This window comes from Vulpes vulpes, chromosome 6, assembly GCF_048418805.1.
Source record: "Vulpes vulpes isolate BD-2025 chromosome 6, VulVul3, whole genome shotgun sequence".
Classification (NCBI taxonomy): Eukaryota; Metazoa; Chordata; class Mammalia; order Carnivora; family Canidae; genus Vulpes; species Vulpes vulpes.
The window spans coordinates 45242020-45250329 of NC_132785.1; positions in this window are offsets into that span (position 1 = coordinate 45242020).

Sequence of the window (8310 nt, forward strand, 5' to 3'; positions counted from 1 at the left end):
GTGGCATGTTTTGGGGGCATATTCTTGCTAATTCTTAGGGAAATGGGGAGAAATGTAAATATGTCTACTAGGACATAACTACTGGGGCATCTGGGTGGTGCAGCAGTTGAGCGTCCGCCTTCAGCTCAGGTCGTGTGATCCCAGGGTCCTGGGATCCAGTCCTGCATCACACTCCCTGCAGGGAACCTGCTTCTCCCTCTGCCTATGTCTCTGCCTCCCTCTCTGTGTCTTTCATGAATACGTGAAAAAAAAAAAAAAAAGACTCCAGTTACTTTTTTTAAAAAAAGGAAATAACTACTAATTTTCTTAAGTATGATATGGTATATTGCCAACATGTAGGGAAATGCCTTCATGTAGGGAACTGTTATTTTTTTAGAAATGCTAAATTAAAGTATTTTGGGCTAAAGTGTCATGATGTCCCACTTTCTTTTCTTTTTTTTTTTCCACTTTATTTTCAAATGTGTCAAACACACACACATACAAATCAAACCAATAGGAAAATGTTAACAGTTGTTGAAGCCAGGTGGAGAAATATTTCTTTCACTTTTACAATTTTATATTTTTCATAATAAATATTTGAAAAAAAGGTAAATATTGGTCTTATCTTACAGATCCTAGAAATTTCTGAATATAATGCTACTTTCCACTAAAGATTGAAGAACTTTGTTCCTTATTAATGGGATTTTGGGTATCAGAATGGTGACTTAGGGATATATTTTGTAAGACTAGAGAAGCCCTTCCCAAAATCCATAATCAGTCTTAGTAGTCCCTTTTGTCCATCTTTTGCTAAGATTTGTCCTAAATATACAAGGAACATATTTTTGGAATCACCAAATCGGGAAATGTGATCTGACAAAAGATTTCTTCCCCTTACTTCTGCTTTTACTCACATGAAAGCTTTCCAAAGGCATAAAACCAAAACATGTATAGAGATTATTTTTTGTTTATTTAATATATAATGAATCACCTTTTTTCGAAGAAAAATAACACAATTAAATAAAGCCATTCTGTTTCAAGAAGATTTGGAATGTGGTTTCCATATCTTAGAGTCAACTCCAATGTGATTTACAGCAAAATCTTTAGTTCGCTTTACAAGGTCAACTTAATAATCTATCATGACATATGTTGGGGATAAAAAAAAAGTCTTCCTTGTCTTTTATTCTTAACTTTTAATTTCCTTTTTGAATCAGGCTTTCAGTTTTGACCTTCACGATTACTAAGGAAAATCAGATTGTAGTAATTAGAATATTGCAGAAACATCATCTAAAACTATAGTTTGATTAGTCCATTAACTTAAGCAACCATAATTTCAACTCCTGAGAATTTTAAACTAATTTAATTTTAGCTGTGTGGTTCACTATTCTTTTTTTATGATAACTGAAATATTTGAGTAAGTCAGAAGTAGCATACTTCTTTAGAATGCTCCCAGGGCAAACAGAAAACTTGCAGAGTAGAAGATGTATGTAAGGGAAATGTGTATTTTCTAAGCATTAACACATAGAATTTTCACCTGTAACCTCCGAATAGCTAAATGAACATTCTACTTTAGAGACTTTTTTTCCAGGAAAAGAAATTGCTTTATATTTTCACCTAAGTTTATTCTATTAAAAAAAAAAAAATGAAAGCCAGAACTCCAGGACCATTAATCAAAGTTTTAAAATTTGCTGGAAAGAGAAAGACATTTCTCAAGGGCTTATGTGGCCTCTTTTATTTACTATTTCTCGACTCTGTAAATTTTATTCAGCATTTTAACCTGAAAATGTGCTTTTTCTCCTCTCCTACCCCTGTAGTTAATCCTCACAGCTATCTTCATTAAGTGAGCAAAATTTTCACTCCAAGTCAGTAATAGATGGGGGACTGAGCAAAGTATAGAACTGTTATTAGACATTCAATTGAAGGGTTTTCCACCAGTTTAGAGCCAAGGGAAGGAGACCATGAATTAGAATTATTTCTTTTGCTCCTCAAAACTGACCTACTTAAGTCAGGATGATGAAAAGGGGTCTTCCCACTTTCTGCATTTAGGATAGAAAGATTACATTGGTAAAATAAAAAGTTTTCTAAGGGTGGGTAGAACTCATCTTTTTAAAAGTGTGTCAATTAGAACATAATGAGTTTAGCTATAAACACAAGAGTATTAGAAATACTATTAGAGCCAAGAAAAGATCAAAGAGACATTATTCAAAGTGTTAACCTTAAAAAATGAAACTGCCAGTTATTTTTACCAGCAAATATGGGTTCGTTGGGAATAGCCAGGCAAGGCATTCCAGGCAAACAGGCTAAGGCAAAACCATAGGCACCTCTAGAGAACAAAAGAGAGGACAGCTCTTTAATAGAGGAAAAAGGGGAGCTTGGGAGGGGTTCTTATAAACTGAAGGTCCACTGGAGTAAAATTGGAGTTGGAACTATAGTGGCTTCTCATTGGCTGAGCTGTGACTGTTTCTCATGGGCTGGGCTGTTCCAGGGTGGGGAGCAGAGGGATAGAAAAAACTTCCTTCTTTCCTCCTGCTGGGATAGGAAAATAGTATGGACTAGCAAGGTCCCCCTCTTCTTGGGTCTGCAATGGAAAACTAGTGCTGGCGTGAGAGCTCCCCCTGCAGCCACCTCCACCCCCCCACCTCACCCCACCCCATTCCATTCTAAATGAGGTTTCCTTTTATTAATTTTCACAAAAGATACGTTTCTACAATGAAGAACCAACGTGAGGATTAAAGATCAGTCCTTCTACACAACAACAAAATATAAGTGAAATCAGTAGCCAGCTCAAGACTTGCAAAACTGGTTTATCTCTTAACATTTGAGGTTCAAGGAAAAGGTGTGCTTTAAGTGGCTGGTGGAGTGTGAAAAAGCAAGAGGCTCTGCCTGGACTGAGGATGGAGAGAAGATGAAGGAAATTGGATGGATGGAAAGAGAGACAGAGAGAAAACCAGAGAGTCAAAGAGACATGACACAGACTCTGCTCCTTTAAAACCCCACAGACGATAGAGATGCTGAGTGTCCAGGTGGTGGGATACAGGGATGATTGCACTCCCAGGAGCGTCAAGTCTGATAGAGCACACAACCCCATAAACTCGTGAATCATTTTAATAGAGAGCGATGATAAGATAGAGGACAGAACCTTAGCATCTGCAGGTAAGGCCAGCTTGCCGGGAATAGATGGCATTTCGGTGGACACTTATGAGGGCTGCTGGGATGGAGCTACCACGAAGGAGGAAGAACCTGTGTGTGCATCACTTTCTGAAATCTGAAGGATTGAGTGTCAGGGAACCAGGAAGTGGTTTGATTTCTAAAAATCAAAGTCCAGGAAAGTGTGAAGGAAAAGTCTGAGTGGAGACCTTCTGGAGTGGAAACCAGTGGAGAGAATAGCATTAAGTGTAAGGCAGTGTAATGGGAGCTTTAGAAGAGATGCCAGATTTCAGAGATGGTCAAGGAGGAATTGGCAGCATTTAATGACTGTAGACATAGACAGTAAGAGAAAGTCAATGATGGCATCACAGTTGGTGGCTTTGGATAGACTGGATGGTAATAACCTTTTTACAAGCCTGCGAACATAGGAAGCCGACTAATCCAAGGCTGTGGAGGAGAGGAGTTCTCTTGTGTATCTGTAAAAGTTGGGAAGTTGATTCCATCTTCTGGAATACAGATGGGTGGACCAGGATGCAATAAGAACTCTGAGCCTAGAATCCAGAAAAAAAGGCAGTGCTGGGAAAATGAAATGTAGTTATCATGGTCACCATGAAGATGGCAGTTGAGGTGACAGGAATGAATGAGACCCCACCAGGAGAGCATGTGAGTAAGGGTGCCGAGGAAGGAATTCTGGGAACATCATCACTTGGGGCAGTGGTTCTCAGCTGAGTTGATTTTGCTCACCAGGGGACAGTTGGCAAAGTCTGAAGGCATTCTTGTTTGTCACAACCGGAGGAAGAGTAGAGGCCAGCGATGCTATTAAGCCTTCTGCAATGCACACGACTGCTCCTTACAACCCAGACTGATCCAGTCCACAATGTCAATTTAGGGAATGGACAGAAGCAGAAGCAGCAGGCAACAAGGAGAGAGGAGGGGAATAGGGAACAAGATGGAAGAGTGGTGCCTCCAAAGGCCAAAGAAGAATATATTGTAACACATGGGGCATGATGAGGGCCACTTGCTGCCAGGGAATGAGGAAGAAAATTGGCCTTTGGCTTCCCATTTAGGACATTGACTGCAGATGGTGAAAACAGACTTGGTAAAGTAACGGGGCAAAAGTCAGGGAAACAGGAGGTGAACAGACTGAGTGGAGAGGGCGCTCTCGAGAGTTTGTTGTGAAATTGAGACAGGAGACAGGACACAGGGAACAATTTTTTGTTTAGGGACCAGAGACTCCTATTTTCTCTATTTTTTTCCCCTGGAAAGTAAAAATAAATGCTTTTTATTTATGTACCGGGCACTGTCTGAGTATTTTACATGCATTACCTTATTTAAAATTCACAGTAAATGGGGCACCTAGGTGGCTCAGTGTATGAGCATCTGCCTTTGATTCAGGTGGTCCAGATCCCAGCATCCCAGGATCCAGTCCCACATCAGGGTCCCCACAGGGAGCCTGCTTCTCCCTCTGCCTATGTCTCTGCCTCCCTCTCTGTGTGTCTCTCATGAATAAATAAATATTTTTTAAAGATAAAATAGAATTCACAATAACTGCTATTCCCATTTTTACAAAGGAGGATATTGAGCCCCTGTTGAAGAAATGTGCAAAAGATCAAGAAGCAAAAGTGGTGAACTGGGCTTTGAACTTGAAAGTGTTGGGGTCTCCTGATCCTTTGTGGTGTTTCATGGTTGTCCAGTGGGGATGCTAACTTTCAGCTGCCCATTTTGACAGCTCAAAGGCAGTGTCCAGAGAAACAGGTTAGGACAGCCTTACAACTAACCCTGGTGCTCACTTTGTTCACGGCCAGTAGGAGGCTAGCAAAATAACCCTAGGACACCATAGTTCTCCATCCCAGGTTTAGATAGGTGGGCTTATGCTTCCTCAACAACTTAGGAGCTGTATGGATGCCATGTGACTGATCCCTTGCTCAGTCACTCCAAGCAAGTGACAGTCCAGAAGGCAGTCTGTATAGACATGGTTGTCCTGGCGCTCACCCTGGCTGATCCTCTTCCAGAATCTTCTCAGTCACAGAACGGTGGAAGGAAATTCATAGGACCAATGGATCTAGGTATCTAGGATTTTGTGAGCTTGAACACATCTGCTCAAGGGTTACTCAAGAGTGTTCAAAGGTGAGCACCAGTTTTCACATTTCGTCTCTGGCCCAGGAGACAACAACTCCAGCACTTGTGACCGTGATATCATTTTGCCTTTTTTCTACAACAGTCACACAAGAATGGGCTGAGAATGAGTGAGATCCCAATCGGGTCAGAAATGTAACACTGATAAAAATTGAGAGCACCTTCTCTATGGTGTATAAAGGGGAGATAAGCGGGAGCAGATGAGAACATCGCTGACAGTTTTGAGGGCCCAGCTGGTAAGCTGGTGGCACTTGTATGTAAAACTCAGACATTTTTTTTTTTTTCAGCAATATCTTATAGTTTAGGAATAGAATTAGGCAAGGAGAAAGGTTAGGTTCGTTCAAGGTTGGGCTAAGTAAAGACAGTGCCTGAAACACAGTAGGTATTCAAGAGTTTGAATGAGTAAATGAATGAATGGATAAACGATAAATGAAGCATCAAGAGGGCACAGGCAACAGAATTAAGAGTGCTGGGAATGAGTCTCCACCATTTGGGACCATTGTGGGTGCAGACCGAGTAGGAGGAGCAGTGAAGCCGCGTGGAGCATGATGAGACAGACCACTGAGGCTGATCTGACTGGGGTCTGAGGTGGGAGCAGGACTGGATGGTCCCTGAAGCCCATGTCAGGGGAGATGACATCAAAGCAGATGTTCCAATTAATGTTTAATCATGTCATTAAAAGAGATCTGCTTCAAACGCCCTGGTTGAAAAACCAGCAACACAAACAGGCAGTTCAGAGAAAAAGGAACACAAGTGGCCAATAAACATACACAGAGAGACTTAAGCTCGCTAAAGATTATAGAAGTGCAATAAAACAACAGAATGTTTGCATCTTTTGACTTGGCACTGATTAAAGAGTTGTTTAATATCCACAGCTGGCAGTTCAGCCGTGGTGCCTTTCCAACTTGGGATGCCTGTGCCTCTAAAACCCCAAACAGCATTTCTAAGCCAAGCCCTTCAGAACCACACACACCTGAGGGTAGGGGGGGAGAGGTGTATACAGAGACAGGTCGATGCAGCAGCTCTTTCAGTAGCTCTAACAGGCGCCACTGAAACCTCATGGCCTTGACTTGGCTGCGCCTTCACCTTGGCAGTGGCAGAGAGCTCTCCTTCATGTTCCCCTGAGTCTTTTCAAAACTCCCACCCACCTGTCGTTTCCTCCATTACTCTCAAGAAGAAATTGAGGCTATGGAGGCCTCACTGAGGCCAAGAAATTGAGGCAAATTCCCTCATGCTCCTTCCCCAATATCTCTATAGCCAAACTATTCTCAACTCCTGCCTTTCCTGGCCCTAGACAATGAGGTGGACACCGCCGATCTCAGTCCCCTCACCCCAGAAACTAGTCCTTCTCGATGACGCCCATGTCCTCAGACATTGCACCCCAGTAATTACCCACCCCTGATCATCAATCTTTCCTCCTCTGTGGCCCAGCTTGCAGTTTAGACTATTAGAGAAGTCCCTGCGGTGCTAACAACAAAATAGAATGGCTTCTGAAAAATCCTTCTGGGGAAAAAAGAAAAAAAACTAGATTGCCTCCTCTACTCTATTATTACCCCACTCACACTTCTGGCCACCACATGTGTGGGTTTTTCCCACACCAAGCAGTTCTTCAATTCGCTGGGGACACCAGCTGGGATCCAACCATGTAGTTCCATTGACACTAACCAACTGGAGTTCCCACTGGATCCCACTGGATCCCATACTTGACAAGGGCTCAGTCTCACCAGACCACCGAACTTCAGACACTCCTGGCAAGTCCAGGGTGTTCACTCTGCTTCTGACCAGTTGGCACTAACTTGAAGGTTCCCATGACACCTTTGTGGGGCTTGATAACTTGCTAGAATAGCTCACAGAACTCAGGGAAACACTTGACTGACATTTCCCAGCTTATCAGAAAGCATACAAGTCAGGAACAGCCAGATGGAAGAGATGTATGGGCAAGATGTGGAATAAAGAGTGCAGAGCTTGCACACCCTCCCTGGGTGCACCCTCTCCCAGCGTCTCCACCTGTTCGCCAACCTGGAAGCTCAGCAAATCTGGTTTAAGAGTTTTTTATAGGGATCCCTGGGTGGTGCAGTGGTTTGGCGCCTGCCTTTGGCCCAGGGCGCGATCCTGGAGACCCGGGATCGAATCCCACATCGGGCTCCCGGTGCATGGAGTTTGCTTCTCCCTCTGCCTATGTCTCTGCCTCTCTCTTTTTCTCTCTCTGTGACTATCATAAAAGAAAAAAAAAAAAAAGTTTTTTATAGAGCTTGATCTGCAGGCTCTTTGCCTCTTGCTGAGGTCAGTGGGCGGGGCTGAAAAATCCCATGCCCAAATTACCTGATCTTTCCAATGACCAGCCCTGTCCTCAGGCTATCTCAGAGTCCCAACACAAAGTCACCTCTTTAGATGAACTCCCTTGTGATCTGAAGCTGCTCACTAGGAATAACAAAGACACTCCTATCACTCAGGAAATTCCTAGGCTTTTAGGAGCTGTGCCCGGAGCCTGGGACAAAGACCAAATGTATTTTTAATGCACATCTTCCATGACCCTACATCTTCCTCAGGGCTGGCCATTTCTAGACCTTTCCCAGTTCCCTGAAAAACTGGTCTCAATTTCATTTCTCCAAACTTCGATCCCTGATCACTACTCAATTTTCATCACCCACATGCTCTCCTTCTCTCCAACACTCCACTAAAATGTCTAGAAAGTTTGCCTACATGTTGCCAAAACAGACACCTTTTAAAGTCTTTGCCTTTCTGAACTTCAGCCAGCCCCCTGCTAGTTATTGAATATTGAACCCCTTTGGTTTCTGTATTATTACTTCCCCCTATTCTCTTCCGCTCCTCTTTTTTTTTTTTTTTTTAAATCATTTCTTCTAAGTTTTATCCTTGACTCCTCTGCCTACAACTTAGATCTTGGTGTTTCTCATGGCTTGTCTGTGCATCGGTGCTGCCCCCCTTGCCATTTTACGTGGGAAGATTTAATCCACTCTCAGCATTTTATTTTTTTATAATAAATTCATTTTTGATTGGTGTTCAATTTACCAACATACAGAATAACACCCA